Source organism: Pagrus major, chromosome 8, assembly GCF_040436345.1.
Source record: "Pagrus major chromosome 8, Pma_NU_1.0".
In the NCBI taxonomy this organism is placed as follows: domain Eukaryota; kingdom Metazoa; phylum Chordata; class Actinopteri; order Spariformes; family Sparidae; genus Pagrus; species Pagrus major.
In genome coordinates this window covers 21,775,995-21,793,002 of record NC_133222.1, presented here as the reverse complement: position 1 = coordinate 21,793,002, position 17,008 = coordinate 21,775,995, and positions in this window count along the sequence as shown.

Sequence of the window (17,008 nt, the reverse complement as noted above, 5' to 3'; positions counted from 1 at the left end):
AGATGACCCAAATTCAAGCTCACTTGAACTTGACATTTACCTTGAGATTATGAGGCTGTCGCTCTAACTACACTGACTGACCTGCTTTGATCCTGCAGGCTAATATCTAATGAATTCACCAAACAGCCACTTTCCAGGACATCCCGGCCTGCGTTCCCTGGAGGATCTGCGTCCTGATGTGAAGCTGCGTGGAATGTTTCCTCTGATTTCACAGGGAACAAATGCATATTTGTCCAGGAGTTTCCAGGGGGAACAATGATATCAGCACACCCGCAGCGAACAGGGATTTCCTGTTACACCCAAAGGACCCTCATCTCTATGGTCTGAAACACAGATCACCTTAAGTACACTGAGAGGAAGGGTGTGTTTGTGCCTTTACTTGTGTGAATATTACATGTGCTATGTGTTTGCACTCAAGTATGCATGTGTGTATTTATATTTATGTGTGCATGAGCAGGTGTGTGTGCTGCATGAAAGAAAACACCCAAACTTTCCTTCACTCTCTGTCTCAGGACGTGTTTTTGCAATCCAACACTCGCATTTATGAAACATGTTCTGACTTAATCTCAGATTTCATCATACAATAGTTTCAAAAGATTAAAAACAAACAAAAAACAGAACTAGTACAAACAGGACAACATTGAATAGAAGTAATTCCATCACAGAAAAACAGCAGATCACATCTACAAAACTTATGAACCTAGGGCAGGTTATTATTTTCATTATGAACTGCTATCTAAAACATCTATTTCCCAGATTAGGGAAAGGACAAAGGAAAGCTTTTTATTTATTGTAGAAACTTGACTTAAATCACTAAGATATTTACATCAGGATAATTTTGTCCACAATAAATCATGATTTGAGACAAACCAGAAACCTTGTGTGTGAAAACACATGATAAATGAGAGCCAGACTGCTGCACATATAAACCCAAAATTTCCTCAGTGTGAAAAATGAATATACAGTTTGTCAGTTCATATTTATATAGGAAGCTTTTACTCGATGGAGCAGATTTGTCTTACAGAGCAGCAGAGGTTGCAGATAAAAACATTTAAAAGCAGAGCGTGTGTGACGGTCCATGTATAAATACATGTGCCTGGGTGCGTGTCTATATGTGTGTGGGGGCACACACACCTGTGGTTACGTATAGTATAGTATATTTATCTGTACCCATAGTGTTTGTATGAGGTTGTCCGTTTAATGTAAATTCTGCCATGATCCTGTTTGTGAATGCCTTCAGAGCGGTATGCAGTGTTCTGTGTCTATTTATTTCTGTCAGTTCAGGCTTGTGCAGGAGTGTCTGTTTTCAGAGAGCCAGAGGTTGCTGACTGTACCCTGAGGTTCACAGATTGAACTGATATTCTCTCTGGTTAAATGCGCCAGATAAACTTCTAAACTGTTTTGGGGTTTTGTGCTGAAGAGGCGGGCTGAACCAGCCTAGCGTTTGGCATACCCAGAAGCCATTTTCTCTCTGATGCTGCCGTCCCTGCAAGTGACTCATTCAAAATTCTTTCCAGTAATAATGAATATTGCTTTCTGGCACAGAGAAGTTGGTAAAGAATTGGGTCTGTTAAAAAGAGAAAATGACCCTCACTAAATGAAACCAAGGCCTTGTATGCATCAGTCTGCCACAGAGAGAGGTAGCGAAGGTTCTTAGTCAGGACTCCTTACTTTGGTCTAATTTAAACGGCTGGGAAATATAAAGATGAAACAGGCCAACACTGACGTGGAGGTTGGTTTCTCACTAAGAAGAAGCAGATAAAATCAGTATCAGCTTCTGTCTACCTGACTCTCCAGTTTTTCCTGGCAAGTTACCAAGCCATAACTGGAGTCATAAATCTGTCTGGTTGAGTCTCTTCATTGAGGCCAAGATTATTGTCCTCACCATCACTGTTCACATTCAGAAATGCAGCTTGGCCACGGCTCTCATTGTTTTCCTCTTTAACATGTTATCTGTTGGAATTTTATCTTTTTTTTCTGTCTAATAATCCATAAAATCAATCAATCAATTATTGATCAGCTACAGTATACACATACTGTATGTATGGACATTTGTTGCTTTCTGGGCCAAAATCTGTTTCAGATGCTGTTTATTGTATCCAAAGAGCTGTTTTTTTTGTTTTTGTTTTTGTTTTTTGGCACAGACAGATATTACATATGTGGTATACTGTAAATCAAATTTGCCTTATATTTCATAAGGTATAATACAACACTGCTGTGTGTGAACGTTGGAAATTTGACTGAGTTGCTTAATAAAACCCAGACACTGATAGTTTCCATACAGTGCAGCAAGAGCAAGAACATTGCTCCCAAGCTTCATAAACTTTTATGACAGTTTGTGACATTATTCAGTCGTTGACTGAGCTTGAACATCTACTCACTGATGTGTTTGGTCTACTGGCTATTTAGCAACGGGCAGACAAATTAGCTGAACCCCAGCCTTGGAAATGCAAAACAGGCTTTTGGTTCATGTTAAATAGATCGTTATCTTGAACATGTGTTAATGTTTTAACATCACCTTCAAACTGGACACAAAAAGATGATGCTTTTTAGGAAATAACTCACTCAGACTTAATGTACGTACTTCAGTCGCAGAAGTACACCAATTCAGTATCAAAAATAGACGTACGTACATGCAGTATTTATACTGTTGTGTCTGCACCTCTCTTCCTGTTCAGCCTTCAGATGTGGTGTATGGATGGAGAGATGAGAGGGGGAGAAGATGGATGTAGGTTTTGGAGGGGAGGAATGTCTTGACAGGCCCCGGCATACTGAGACTCTGACTGTCACATTTGTTCTAGGCAGTGGAAAAATTTCACAACAAGCTCGAAAGCCCCTCAAACCATTTTCCAAAATAGCCCCAGATCTGTCTCGCAATATGTTGGACGCCATCTGTAAACTTTGTCAGCGTCACCTGTCCTTCTGCTCCCAATCTGCCGGCTGGAAAAGTTCTTCTTTGATTTTCATATGGTCAAGGACAGCACAGGACTCTGCTGGCATTTGACCCCAAATCTGACAAAGTAAATGTCCTAACCCTTCTTACCATGGCTTTCTTCACTTCTTCACTAATCTTTGATTATTGACAGCTCTTTTTTGTTTTCTTTTACCCTACTCAGTAAGGATTTAAAATTTCCCAAGTCAGTGCTTTGTCTTTCTTAGAACCACTACTGACGTAACACCAAACAACATCACAACTTCTGTGGGCTTTCAAAAAAAAAAAAAAAAAAAGAATCACGCTTGGATGAGGTGGAAAAGTTGGCACATCAGTAATAACAAAATGAGACTGGGAAACAGACTTAGCCAATAAATGGACGTGACCTCAATGTCACATCAGTGAAGAGATGAAAAATGGTGGCGGATGGGACACGTGAAAGATCTGTGTGGACGATGAGGAGTCTGTAAAATTATTACATGAACTAATAAATTCAATATTCCCATCACATTTTCCACATGGCTTTACAATATGATTGAGAATATTATATGAGATTTGATTGACACTCAAAACCCAACCCATCACTAGAATACATTTAGGCAATATCCGTTTCTGCAAATCATGGATAGGTTGCAACTTCATGTTTCTTTAGGCTCAATTTTCAGTTGTATGTATTTGACAATGCTGTGCATGTGGCCTGTTTAGGTCTAAGCACAGAAAACCCTTGGTTAAGGTGAGGAAACTATCCTGTTGAGGCTTAAAATACTTGGTTCCCAGTTGGAAAATGTCCTAATGTCTCCTGAAAAAATATCCAGTGGTTTCAGGCATACAAATGATGAAATGTGTCAAATGCTGTCAAGCCATCACCAACCCCTCTGCCTCTTGGTACAAAAAGTCAGCTCATATAAATGCAATGTTATCGTGATACGACACATATTGTAGAAATGTTGACATGATTTTATGACACGTACAAATTTGAACACATGGTTTGCAGAATTGTAAATTCCAACATATTATTCTGGCGACTGGCCTGTGGAAACCTGACTTGTGAGTGCCTTAGTTAATTCATGAATTTCAGAATGACTTTTCTATACAACATTACAAACAGAACAATTCACTTTTAAACTCAACCTTCTTACAACAACAGATTCAATTAAATAAGTTATTCTTGTATCCCACGGGTGATCATGTATCAGTCACCCTCCTATCAGCTGCTTCCACACAGGTCGCCTCAATGCTGATCAGGTCTCTGGCAACAAAATTTCCTGTTGTTTTGAATAAAGGGAGCAGGCACCATCTGCTGCCATGGCGAGCACAAAACAAACATCATAAAAGCTGATGGGAGCAGTTTTCTGTTATATTTTGATAAACCTGCATGTGTGCCTGTCACACAGGAAGTGAGCATGGAGTGGACTGAAGTCTGTATCCTCCTGACCCTAAACCAGAGCTAATTCATGTGTAACCAACAGTATGCCACGTGTTGACAACTCATTAACTGCAGGCTTCCGTCATGTGTCTTCCAGTTTACTCAGACATTTTCACACTTGATTCACACTGATTAAAGTTTTTTTTTTCCTGTATGCAAGGTCTTTTTCTCTGAGAGATTGGTATGTTTGTTGAAGCTGTTGGGGAGATCGGGTTCAGTCCTGAACAGCCTTTCATCCAACTCAGCACATCAACACGTGTGATGATTAAGGGTTAACTTCTCTCCAAAGGCATCCGCACTGACAATATACAGTAAACTGTGAATTGTTGTGCATTGAGAGTATTGTGTGAAGCTTTGAATGAAACCATCTACCAAAACCGCACTAAAGAAAAGTCAGCATTGTAGCTTTGATCACATAGGGAACTATTGTTGCCAGGAAAACACTTGAATAGCTTTTTGATCACCTTTCAGTCTGCCACCCTTTTGCTGGGAGCATTCCCCATAAAACTGCCTCCTGTGTCATCACCCTGTCTAAAAATGGAAAATATTACCTCTCAGGAGAGGGCAGGAGATCTGTGTGCACCTGTCGCTGCTAATTCTCCTTCGTTGAAATATAAACACCTAGAAGTGCAGAGACCCCGAGGGGAAAATGATCACTTACGTCTTTGGATGTATGGGTTATTATACTCGTATTTAGTGAAACTACACACTCGCTAATGCAGTTAGACAGAAAATAGCAACAGCATCATTTGCGCTGCATTCCCTCTAATCTTTTGGTAACACCCTGTCATCCCAGGACTGATAGAGATTTCACGCCTGGTGCCAAAGGGATGTAATTTCCTCTCACGGATGGCAGACAGAGAATTACTCTCTTAAGTGATGAGTGCTGGCTCCAACCAGGTGGGAGACACTGATGTTTTTCTCCCTCCCTGAAAGTGATTTTGTGGCAGTGCATCACGTGAACTTGAAGGATGACAGCATTGGAAGGTATGCAGAGCAGCTGTTGGATCATGCACAGTACCACACTGGTACAATGTTTCTAGTGATGAGTCAGCCTGAGCCGACAAACCCGATAAACAAATGGCAACGTTTTTTTTTTTGCTGTTTTGGAGAAAAGCAATTAGGCATGACAAATAAAAAGGTTTAGTTCCAGGTAAAAGTGTCCTCACTCATTCCAGTAAACCTGAGCTGTTGACCATCTGATGTTATCATATGACCAAGATTTTCCTTGGAAGTGGACCAAAACAGCCTCCTTGGCCTTGAGAAAGAAGTGGTGAAAGATTTGAAAGCAAGCAGAAATACCACAATGTAAACGTAAAAAGCCTGCATTACTAATACTATTTAAAGGTCCTATTTTGTAGAAAGTAAGACTTCCATGTCTATTTAGATTATAAATCAGGTCTATGTGCTAAGGTATCAAAAACACTAAATTCAGAAACCTTTAAATGAGCCATCAGGAATTTGGTAAAGTTATGATGTCACAACTATACAGTCACCCCCCTCAGCCACGCACCCAGCACAGACATAGTTGCAAAACACTGACCCATCTGATGTGTAAACATGGTGGCTGGTAACTTCTCAGGCCTGTGAGAGCTGACCAATCACAGCAGACTGGGCATTTCAGGAGGAGGCGGCCACTAACATGGAGTGTCAGACAGAGGGTTAATAGAGGTGTTGCAACAATGGACGGTATGAGAAAGGTGATGTGTTTTTCTAACATTTTAAAAGGTCAAATATTGACACTTTGGGATAAGGGCTGACCTGACTATCAATCCCAAAAAAGGCAAAAAAGTATTGCCAGCCAATGTACTTCAAGCATGTTTATGCAAATTTTGCAAGACTAAAAAACGAATGAAAAGTTTAATTTAGCATAAATAAAACTTACTGTTGCTGAATTCTTTACAGACAGAGGTTTTGCTGCTGCAGCCTTACTTGATCTGTTATAACCAGTGGCTAATGTTAGCAAACTCTATAATAGATTCAGTTTTCTCACTACAAGTCTCCTCTATACCAAATTCTAACATTGACTGCACCATTATCCCATAATTATGCCTTGTGGTCACAGTGGCCACTGTTTACCAACAGTTACAGCTCACTTTAACTATCACATGTGCAAGTGCTTATTATGCAGAATGGCCCCTTTCAGACTATTATTGATGCGTTCAAGTATCATTTTAATGTTGTGGCTGGTCAACATGGTGCTGCGTCAAACTACTAGAATATTTAAAGGTAGTTCTGTGATGCATCCTTTTGTGAATTGAACATATGCTTAGCATGTAAAGGCCCAAACTGTATCTGTCAAATAAATGTAGTGTAAAGAGTACAACCACCAATCACCCTCTGGAAGGAGATGTTGTAGAGTATAAAGTTGCACTAAATAATAAAAAACAACAACAATTAAATTACAATTTACTTAAGATAACATGTCAGTGTTTCCACTATTTTGGAAAGTGTTGCATATTTTTACTTTATTGAGTCTCATCAGGTAACCACACCATACTTTTAACTCTGATCCATTGTGTTTTCTAATATACAAGCCTGGATGTCAGACTTCATCTTCAGACAGCAACAGCACATTGAAACATTGCGCAAATTGAGTCATAGGTGAAACTGTTTATGAAATAGCTCAATGGCACAGCTGCACATTTCACAATGCTGGTGGCTTTAACAGTGCCAACTTTCTTCACACTTGGTCCTTATCAGTTGTTTTTTGCTCCACGGTTGCCAAAAACTACACTGCACAAGATCATCTGCCCCACGTCTGTTCTTGTGTGGCACAAAAGGTCTTCTTACTGAGTACTACGTGATAACACAACTACGCCATTTGGTGGGCATGTCAATTCAAAACACCAAACAGTTTCAGGATAGGAAAAAAAAAACGTGATCCAAAACACGAAAACAGTCTCCTTGCTTATTACACCCAGTACCCATACCAATCACAGATAAACAATTTAATTACTTATATTTTTTTCTTTATTTGGCTTGTTTGCTGTTTGTTCTTTCACTTATGTGGTCCAAATTATTATTGGGGCCACTGAAGTGTCCATCACATGTAATACTAGAGAAGAAATGATGCATGAAACTTGTTTATGTCCCATCTGGCCACAGAAATTTGAATATAAAAGAGGAAAGAAATCCCATGACATCAAATCTCTAACATTTAAAACACACAATGTGTCACAGTGACGTTTTTCCAGGAATGGGGATTATATAAACTCTATCACTAACGAGGTTTCCACTCCTTCTGACCATAAAGCCTTACTCATGCCTTCAACCCTGACACAAATATGGGCAGGGTATGACACACCCAGCTCCTCCATGAGAATCAGCACATCCTCTGCAAGACTCACACACACATCTGCACCAGCCCACACATCCCGAACCACAGCAGCTCTGACTGGAAGCTCTGAATAACTGTTTAAAGATGTCTACTTTTTCCTTTCCTTTCTTTTTATTTAGCCCTGTATGCTCCATCACCCTCCATCAGGCGGAGGAATGCGAGGGCTTGGCTTTTACTTGGCAAAAACAAGTTTTGCGAAACTATGCGACTGACGAATCTCGCAAACACATCAGAATAATTCTCCTGACAGACGTGTTGTCACTCTGCTCACTGATGCATCATGTGTGGTTGTTTACTTCGGTTGCAACAGCTGTAACAGAGCGGCAGAGAGGAGCAAAAAATAAAATTACTTTCAATTGAAATGAACACAGTATCCCTCCATTGATAAACCGATAATCCAGGGTCACAGTTGGCTGGAGCCCATCGGAGCATGCATTAGCTGAGAGATGGAAAACAGGTGCATCGAGAGCATTGACAAAGGCGTTCGCACAGTATCACATTCACACTGGAGCAGCTGAGGTTAAGGGCCTTGCTTAAGGGCACCTCAGTGGTGGTAAGAGGGTGCCTTTCATTTTCCCATCCCAGATTTATCCTTGGATTTGAACCAGTTACCCTCCGGTCACAAACACACCTTTCTAGCCTTAAGGCCTACACTGTGATCATGGCAAATAAAATATGGTACATTTTGGGCAAAATAAATTACCTGGTTAAGTTTAGGGAAAGCCAATGGTTTTTAAATATTGAGTGCTACCTGCTACACACACATCTGTCAGTCCATCACCCACACCTAATCTTTCTACCTTAATACATACAAGCCACACTTCGGCAATCCCGTCGCCAGAATACATGTTGACGATGTAAGTTTATGCAAACCATGTATATGTTCAAACTTTACATTTCTTTAGTTTCCATTTTATGTGGTGACAGTGCTGTGTTCATGATCTAGTTAGGTTTAGGCAAGAAAACCACTCTGTTTCAGCCATTTGTGTCTCAAACAGATGTCTCAGGCTTGGCAGCATCAGCTGTCATGCCACCGCCATCCATTCTGCCTCATGGCATCAAAGTCAGCTCATATAAATGTAATGTGAACGTGATATGACATATCGTAAAAATTTGGGTGTATCTGTGGTTTGCACAAACGTACAATGGCAACCTTAGAAAAAAGGGCCACATTTATGAATGGCTTGCAAATATTTTGTTGAGTCCTTATCAAACTGTCCCATGAGCTAGAACTGGCCTCTGGGCTGGATGATAAAGCTGCAGATAATCCTTTAAAAAAAATAGACCTCACTGACTGAATAAGGTCCTCTGTTGCCTCTGTAAGCAACATCATCCTAAATATAACAAATGTATTGAGTTACTGTTTTGGTTTTTGGGTTGACCATTGTGAACCTTGCTGCTATGGTGATAATAAACAGATCAAAGTGCCTCAATGGATCAATAAATTAACAGATAATCCTTTAGAAATGCTGACTGTACCGTCTTCTATTGCCTTTGTAAGCAACATCACTCTTACGGGATCAACAATGCTGCAGATAAACCTTTAAAAACACATTCTTCAATAACTGTGTCAGGTTTCCTGCTCTCGGTGTGCTGAGGTATTCTCATTCCTGAGGTACTTCCACACCTGACACACACATGGAGGGTGTGGTGAGCTGAGGAGCCACGAGCCAATAGACACACTGGCTCGCTGACACACACACACACTGTGCCTCCCCTGTAGTTTTCCACAGAAATCTAAAGCAGGGACGTGAATGATGCTTTCACACAAGATGGCCACCGCTGGACAGCTTTCAAAATGGCACAAAGCTTTCCTTTAACACTGCGAGGGAAATCTCTGGTTTTAATGATGCTACTTTGTGGCAGGGTTTCCCCTTCAAGACAGAGCATGCGGCCCAGTCCACTTTCTTTAATACAGCGCTGCATTGTCTGTAGCTGTCAACACACTCTAACCCTTCACTTTTTAAATGGCAGGTATATTCTGAGATGTTTGCTTTGATACTCATCCAGTCAATACATGCACAGGGATTTGACTTGTGGCAATGATCCACGTTTTACAGAACTTTCAATACGTTTATTGTATGGTGAGAGTTCCTCCAGACCTTGAAAACTCTTGGATATGGGGTAAAAAAAAAAGTCTGCAGAAATAAACAGATAGCCTTGATTCTCTGTCAATACTTTATTAAAACTTCAGCACCCAGATTTTATTTAATACGCCTCACTCACTGGAAGTCACCCGTACATTATATCAAGGCTTCACATCCTGAAAAATAAAGCACTCTGACAGAGGCTTGAGTTGATGCAGCAGCTAAAGAATAAAACAAAGGATTCATTATGGTGTTATGAGTTGTTACATCCGTTCCCAAAACTTGCCATACTTGAGCAGCCAAAATGCATCACACAAGGTGAGAAATGTAATGTTCGGTGACACATTTAGGAAAATCCCTGTAGTATGTGGGGTCTGTGCAGGTTATACTGCTCATACTATAATCTGGTGTTCTACATATCTTTCAGGTTTCGTAGAGTTTGTGGATGCAGGAAAAAAAGAACTTAAAAGAACAGTTTCACAAAAATGAAAACTGTCATCATCTACTCGTCCCCATGCTGATGGAAAGTCAGGTGAAGTTTTGCAGTGCCAAAACATTTCTGGAGCGTCACAGCAAAACAGTGTTGCAACTTTCGCCAGAAGCCCCGAGATCCCCTGAGATTTTGAACAACGTTATTTACACCTTCAAAGCGCAGTTTAGCTCACGCTACCACTCCAGACAGGGTCCATGCTAAAACCTTTAGCTTAGCAGCTATAGTGAGGATTTCAGCTAAAATAAAATGTCTTTTCAAATCAATCTGAGATCTCTGGACTTCCGGAGACACAAGCTGTTTCACTGCGAAGCTCAAGAAATGTTTTATGGACTATGAAACTTCACCCGACTTTACATCAGCATAGGGTAGATTGGGGCGAGTTTGAGTGAACTGTTCCTTTAAACTTATGACATATGAATAGGCTTGAAACTTTTTCCTGAACATTAGCACTAAGATTTATTCAGGACCTCTCTATATCCTACTTTTCTCCATACAAATACCAACACTTCACATCCTGAGGAAAACAGGAGGTTTGAAACTGGTACAACTGAAATTGGAAAATAAACAATAAACGTAACGTTGCTGAATGGCACCAAACGTTCCAGTGCAACAGGCCTCTACAGGCTACTCTTTGTTTACTATCGTCTGTCAGCACATCTTGTGTTTTGTATATTTGCATGGCCTGGGAAGCCCAGCCCGTTTCCCTGGTAATGCTGATGATAAGGACAAGTATCTGGTTCCCATTTAATCAAAATGATACGTTGTGCTGAGGAATCTCCCTGTGGCGGACAAGTGGAAGGAGTGGTTGCTATGCTGCGAACAGGCGGTTGCCATGTTGGGAAGCAACCGCAGGGCCAGTCAAACAAACATCCCTTCTCTGAGTCACAGGCGGCCTCCCCCCTCCCTCCCCACTCCCTCCGTCCTCTCACCAGTCCACGGAGTTCCCTCGCTAAAATCGTCCTGACTCGCCGTTAGTCTGTAATTATGCCTGATTTCTCACTCGCTCACTTTCAGTTCCTCTCTTCTCCTCCTCTCTCTCACTCTCTCTCTGCAACCACACCATCCGAGCCCAGACACTGCCCACTCTGTTACCTTCTCTCTGCCTTTCCCTGTTCCCTCCACTCGCACACCGTTCTGACAAAACAGCTCCTGGACGATATTTTTAGGGGGTCGACCCCTCCCATTTTCTTTCCACCTTGTTCCACAAACAAGCACTCCACTCCACTTCTGGAGGAGGGAAACTCAATTCACTCACTCATTACGGCCTCATCTGGCATGCATAGTTCAGCCCGCTGACCAAGTGCAGCTGTTTGTTTTGCCGTCTTAGTCAACAGAAGAAGAGATGAAGACCACATCGAGAATCTGCCCCCATTTGGACTGAATTTGCTTCGTACTTTTAGGATGGCGGTCTTTCTGAGAGCGACTTGAGTGTCAGTAGCATGAATTTTGGAAAAGGATTATATAGGTCAACCTGTGATGCTTGACAGGAGACTTTCGTGGAGTGGTTTCAAGGAGTGTCATGCATCATCATCTATCATGCCTGATTTTCATTGACCCCCATTTGACGAGACTTTGGCCCAGGGACTTTGCACATCACGGTCAGATTTCAGAAATCCGCGGTGGAAGAAGTATTCAGGTCTTTTAGATAATTAAAAGAAGCATTACACGATGTGAAATATTTTATTGTAAATTAAAAAAAAGCTAAATATGTTTTTATATTAGGTATAGGTATCCTAGTTGAATGGTGACTTTTGATGGTCACTCAACTAGGTTGTAGAAAACACACAATTTCCCTCAACTACAAAGAACAAGGACAGCTAAGAATCTCAACAGGGCCTAAACAGAGCAGCGTTTCTGGCTGAGAGTCTGTTTGGATGACGTCTGCAGTGAGTCAAGGACAGAATCAGAGTGATAATCAGACTGACCTGGGTGCCGTTCCCCACCTCTCTCACAAAATGGCGCCATCACACCCTGATTGGCTCCTAATTAATGAGATCTCACTCACTGATTAGGGGCCAGTCTCCACACCCTGCACACAAGTGATCTGAATCCACTGCAATCAGTCCAGAGGGACCTTGGAATGCAGCTAAAACAAAAAAAGACAGCAAGTGGGGCTACTACATATTAGTTCAATTACTTATATGTTGCTGTGGATATAAAATAAAAATTACTTTAATCTGTGGGGTAATTTAATTTGTAAGAAGGCTGCCATGATATAGATATAGATTTATCATCACGTTTCATTTCTTTATTTTTTTATATTCATTTTTTAAAACTGGTAACAGAAATATATGTTGTTTTGGATAAGAAGTACAATATTCCCCTCTAAAATGCAGTAAAATAGATGTTTGAGTAAACAGACATGCTACCTAAAGGCTCTTAAACATGTTGAAACCACTGATACAGCACTGTCAAATCCTAAAAATGCACCCAAAATAAATTAATGACAAAATGATCAACCCATGCGACCCCAAAATAAGGATAATTTGCTTTATAGTTGATACAATAGCACAGCTTCTACGGCCTCATCGACATCTATTAAATGTCAGAAAGTTTACTGGATGTTCAGTACGTGGTTACATCCATTGTTAATGTCAAAGGTCAAACGTCACGGCCAGTGTTCCACCTCGCTGTCATCCAACCTTTGTGTTGGAGGGCGTGGCTCTGGCCTTTTGGGTCTCATTGTTACATTCATGCAGCCGAGGAACATTCTTGGAAAATAGGAGTGTAAGAGAGAGAGAGCAGATATCGGACCTCATGTTTCCTCTGTTTAGGAATGCAACCTGCAGCGTTGGTGGGAGGATAGGCTCGGCTCAGAGTTCAAAGGCCGCACACAGTGACTCCACACCAAAGGAGGAAAATAAGGAGGAGGAGGAGGAGAGGGAGTAGTTACTGTAGAGGAGCAGCCGGTTAGGGGTGTGCAAGGTGTCTGGAAAGAGAAGCTGGAGATAAGCAAGAGACGAATGGAAAAGATAAAGACAAGGACAAGACAAGAAGTTGCTCCAAAATGACAAAGGCAGCACTTAACTTTAAGTCTTACAAAATATGGAAGTCTATTCATGCCAAGACAAGTACAAAAATGTACAAAATCTTGACTTATCTAATAAACTTGACTTGGCATTGCCTCGCAGCTTTAATATTGTTATTTTTTCATTAATTTCTTGTCAGTATCGGGCTTCCAATGAAGTGATTCGAAGCAGCTGATGATTTGACAGGAAAGGGGAGAGAGAGAGGTAGGGGACGACATGCAGCAAGGGGCCGCATGTCTAAGAACTCAGACTTGTACATATGGGCACACACTCTACCAGGTGAGCTATGGGACACCTCAGCACAAAGTTAAAAGCATTGAAACCATAGCTGGTTTGATGTTTACACTTGAGTTTGGACTTGAACTTATTCCATAGCAAACCCCTCTATCTAAGTCATCAATCTTCAACAACGACAGAATAAATGTAATCTCCCTGTCATGGCAGCCTAACAGTAACTCTTGGTATAGGAGAAAGAAATGCAGGATAAGAAGTGATGGAAGGTTGCTGTTTTCTATCCACACAGAATCCCTACTGGAAGCTGTGGCGCACCACTTTGTTGTGTCGGCACTTTTCAGTGTAGGTATCACACAATAGTTGAGCCTTGTAAATAGAAAAAAAACGTTGCCTAGGGACATGCACAATTTGGCAGAACTGTGCTGACAAGTTGGGAATGAACTTAAACTCAATGTGGGAGGGGCAGACAGGGTGGAGTCATTCACACAGAGGATTTTCAAAGAACACAGCTTCACCACAGACTGATATTTGTGAAATGAATATGAAGATAATTGCAGTTCTGGAAAATGGATAAAAACAGCTTTCATTGAAGCACTCCCTAGTTATACACTATTAGTTATGTCTTGTCAGAGAAATGACTTTTTAAATGATTATTAATAATACCTAGGTATCTTATACAGGTGCATATTGCTATGAAGAGTCAGCAGCTCTATTTAGAGCAACCTGTCATACTTAATGCCTTTAACCTTTGTTCATGGAAGTCTTTTAATAAATAAAAACATAAAGAAATATTCTGATAAAGTTATAAATTTATTATAAAATATATTTTTTAATCAATTTCTGACTTTTATCGACAATTTGCTGTTCGAATGATTTTTTTTGGATGATGATGTTCTTGATGTGGTGCCCAGTCATGTATCAACACAGACACTGTACTTAACATAAATCCTCCCACAAAAGATAATTTGACCAAATCTCACACTACCCTTGTATAATATACACTTGCTTTATATAGATTTGGACTGACATCATTGTGGTTTGCCGTGGAAACTACAGTATGTGGTTGTACTCTGCATAAATACTAGAAAACCACTTTTATACCACACACAGCTGCTGGAAATAACATCTGCTGACAGTTTATTTTTGATATGAAACAATATACAAACCTTTTCTGATAAACTCAGAAGATGATATGTGATGTAAACAGTGCCTCTAGTAGAGAGAAACTAGAAAGAAGAAAGAATCATCTGCTGGGAAGATGAGCAGAGAGAGAAAGAGAGAAACTGTACGCTGTTTGGAATAAAAGATATTGTTTCTTACAAAACCTCTGAGCAGAGTTTATATACATATTATGTATATATATATATATATATATATATATATATATATATATATATATATATATATATATATATATATATATATGTATATATATATATATATATATATATATATATATATATATATATGTATATATATATATATATATGTATATATATATATATATATATATATATATATATATATATATATATATATATATATTGATTAATAGTAACTAAAACAAAAAATACCTTCCTCAAGAAAAAAAGACTGAACCCTATACCTCTGGCTGTGTCTCAGGAGGTAGAGCAGTTGTCCACCAATCAGGGGCTTTGTGGTTCAATTCCCAGCCCCTGCAGTCTATATGTCGAAGTGTCCTTTGGTAAGACATTGAACTTCAATTTGCTCATGTTACTGTAAGAGAGTAGTAGGAACATTTTCTCATAAGCTTACATCAGACTTGTTTTTGACTTGCCCTTCCCTATGTGCTTCACTTTTCAGACCTGACAACTCCGTCCATATTTTATACAGTCAATAGCTGCAACCCATCAGTGGGTGTGGTTTTGTTTTTTGTGAGTATGTGTATTTCTACTGTGGGTTTTTATGTACAGCACCATGTATGTCCTTGTGTTTGTCCTACAGTATGTGATGCAAGTAAAGGTTTTTTTTGAAAAGACAGACAGGAGAACCTGCTGACCTCTCCTCATCACAGCAGTCAGGCTCTGTTTGACTGACAGCTTTTCCTCACACAGGTCGTCCATGTTGTGTATCTGTGGACTGTGTTTCAGTGTTTACTGGAGCTGTGCAGCGCTGCTTCGCTGTGTATCATCCCTGACGCCTGCAGACTGTCAAACTGATTAGACGCAGCCATTTGTCCAGACACGAGTTGCACCTTACTGCAATTTGTACACGCGAGCATCAGTGCATGTTGACATGTTGTGTGTTTGTGTGCATCAAAGCTAGAGGCCAGTTTTTCTTGGTCTGCTTTTGCTGAGAGACAAATCCACTCAGATTTTCTTTGAAACGTTGTTGAAAACTTACATTTGTTAATCCTCATTTCATTTTTATCATGCATAAACACCAAAGAAATTTTCCTTCCACATCTCATTTTCTCCACTCAGTGTTTGTCAAACAGTTGGTGAGTCATTATTCAAAATCATTGTTGCAAACAGATGTAAAATGGCAGCAAACTAAAACATTCAGCTCCTTTTATAGAAGACATACTTTATGCATTGGTCATACAAAAATTAAGTCCAGCAGACACGTTACACATGGACTCTGACATTCTACTTCAAACTGTGTGTGAGAGAATGTTTATTTTGAGTGTCAGCTATTTTTAGAGTAAATGTCTGCACTTTTCTTAAATTAAGTTCCACATTTAACCCAAAAGGTCAAAACAGAGAAAAATACAAATCTGGGCTCCTCATGGGATCAGGCAGGGCTGGGAGATGAAACACAATCTGTTATTTTCTGGGCACAGAAACAAACTGGTTCACTTCCAAAGACTTCTATTACTCTTAGAAGACTGTCCAAACTGAATTTTTCATGTAAAATGATGATTTTCTTTCACATTTCAGGCATTTCAGACAAAAGAATGACCACCCCTGGGACTGTTTTCTAAAATTATTTGATATTTTGAGCTTTTCATCCCCTGTTTTGATGACAGTACTGGACATGTGACATTGTTAATGAAGACCTATTGTTTATATTCTCTTGGTTCTTCAACTGCAATTTCAACCCCATTGAAAATATCAAACCTTTTGGGGTTTTCTCATGCCAGTTTGGGCACGTTCGCATCAATCCTATCATCCATCAGCTTAATCGCTCCCACTAGACAAATTAAAAACACAAACTGTGTTCCTTCTGAAAACAAAAACAGAACTATTTGTTGACTCTTTCAACACAAAACTGCCCTACCGCACCCTTGAGCATAATCACTCAGCAAGAGCTACACATCTTTGGTAAAGAACATGGGCAAGTTTCGTGCCAGAGCAAAAATATTTGTGATTACACAATTGGTACCTCCTGATACGAGACTGTTAGTACTGAAGAAGCCACAAAACGAAAAATCAAAGCACTTCTGAAATCACAGTAAGTAAGCCATTGATTAAGTAAGCAAAAATATACAAAAAAGTATCCAAAGG